We start from the raw sequence: 2,500 nt of genomic DNA on the forward strand, positions 1-2,500 counted from the left end.
TACTGCTTCAAAACTATTCTAAGTGTCAGTGGTTACTGATTTGTACTGCTTCAAAAATATTCTAAGTGTCGCTGGTTACTGATTTGTACTGCTTCAAAAATATTCTAAGTGGGGCTGGTTACTGATTTGTACTGCTCCAAAAATATTATAAGTGTCGCTGGTTACTGATTTGGTACTGCTTCAAAAATATTCTAAGTTTCAGCGGTTACTGATTTGTACTGCTTCAAAAATATTCTAAGTGTCAGTGGTTACTGATTTGTACTGTTCAAAAATATTCTAAGTGTCGCTGGTTACTGATTTGTACTGCTTCAAAAATATATTCTAAGTGTCAGTGGTTACTGATTTGTACTGCTTCAAAAATATTCTAAGTGTCGCTGGTTACTGATTTGTACTGCTTCAAAAATTTCTAAGTGTCAGTGGTTACTGATTTGTACTGCTTCAAAAATATTCTAAAGTGTCGCTGGTTACTGATTTGTACTGCTTTCAAAAATATTCTAAGTGTCAGCGGTTACTGATTTGTACTGCTTCAAAAATATTCTAAGTGTCAGTGGTTACTGATTTGTACTGCTTCAAAAATATTCTAAGTGTCGCTGGTTACTGTTTTGTACTGCTTCAAAAATATTCTAAGTGTCAGGGTTACTGATTTGTACTGCTTCAAAAATATTCTAAGTGTCGCTGGTTACTGATTTGTACTGCTTCAAAAAATATTCTAAGTGTCAGCTGGTTACTGATTTGTACTGCTTCAAAAAATATTCTAAGTGTCGCTGGTTACTGTTTTGTACTGCTTCAAAAATATTCTAAGTGTCAGTGGTGACTGATTTGTACTGCTTCAAAAATATTCTAAGTGTCGCTGGTTCTGATTTGTACTGATTCAAAAATATTCTAAGTGTCAGTGGTTACTGATTTGTACTGCTTCAACAATATTCTAAGTGTCGTGGTTACTGATTTGTACTGCTTCAAAATATTCTAAGTGTCAGTGGTTACTGATTTGTACTGCTTCAAAAATATTCTAAGTGTCGCTGGTTACTGATTTGTACTGCTCCAAAAATATTCTAAGTGTCGCTGGTTACTGATTTGTACTGCTTCAAAATATTCTAAGTGTCGCGGTTACTGATTTGTACTGCTCCAAAAATATTCTAAGTGTCGTGGTTACTGATTTGTACTGCTTCAAAAATATTCTAAGTGTCCGCTGGTTACTGATTTGTTACTGCTTCAAAAATATTCTAAGTGTCAGTGGTTACTGATTTGTACTGCTTCAAAAATATTCTAAGTGTCGCTGGTTACTGATTTGTACTGACTCAAAATATTCTAAGTGGGGCTGGTTACTGATTTGTACTGCTCCAAAAATATTCTAAGTGTCGCTGGTTACTGATTTGTACTGCTTCAAAAATATTCTAAGTGTCAGCGGTTACTGATTTGTACTGCTTCAAAAATATTCTAAGTGTCAGTGGTTACTGATTTGTACTGCTTCAAAAATATTCTAAGTGTCGCTGGTTACTGATTTGTACTGATTCAAAAATATTCTAAGTGGTCAGTGGTTACTGATTTGTACTGCTTCAACAATATTCTAAGTGTCGCTGGTTACTGATTTGTACTGCTTCAAAAATATTCTAAGTGTCAGTGGTTACTGATTTGTACTGCTTCAAATATATTCTAAGTGTCGCTGGTTACTGATTTGTACTGCTCCAAAAATATTCTAAGTGTCGCTGGTTACTGATTTGTACTGCTTCAAAAATATTCTAAGTGTCGCTGGTTACTGATTTGTACTGCTCCAAAAATATTCTAAGTGTCGCTGGTTACTGATTTGTACTGCTTCAAAAATATTCTAAGTGTCGCTGGTTACTGATTTGTACTGCTTCAAAAATATTCTAAGTGTCAGTGGTTACTGATTTGTACTGCTTCAAAAATATTCTAAGTGTCGCTGGTTACTGATTTGTACTGACTCAAAAATATTCTAAGTGTGGGTGGTTACTGATTTGTACTGCTCCAAAAATATTCTAAGTGTCGCTGGTTACTGATTTGTACTGCTTCAAAATATTCTAAGTGTCAGCGGGTACTGATTTGTACTGCTTAAAATATTCTAAGTGTCAGTGGTTACTGATTTGTACTGCTTCAAAAATATTCTAAGTGTCGCCGGTTACTGATTTGTACTGCTTCAAAAATATTTCTAAGTGTCAGTGGTTACTGATTTGTACTGCTTCAAAAATATTCTAAGTGTCGCCGGTTACTGATTTGTACTGCTTCAAAAATTTCTAAGTGTCAGTGGTTACTGATTTGTACTGCTCCAAAAATATTCTAAGTGTCGCTGGTTACTGATTTGTACTGCTTCAAAAATATTCTAAGTGTCAGCGGTTACTGATTTGTACTGCTTCAAAAATATTCTAAGTGTCAGTGGTTACTGATTTGTACTGCTTCAAAAATATTCTAAGTGTCGCTGGTTACTGATTTGTACTGCTTCAAAAATTCTAAGTGTCAGTGGTTACTGATTTGTACTGCTTCA

Source organism: Hemiscyllium ocellatum (assembly GCF_020745735.1).
Source record: "Hemiscyllium ocellatum isolate sHemOce1 chromosome 15 unlocalized genomic scaffold, sHemOce1.pat.X.cur. SUPER_15_unloc_10, whole genome shotgun sequence".
NCBI lineage: Eukaryota > Metazoa > Chordata > Chondrichthyes > Orectolobiformes > Hemiscylliidae > Hemiscyllium > Hemiscyllium ocellatum.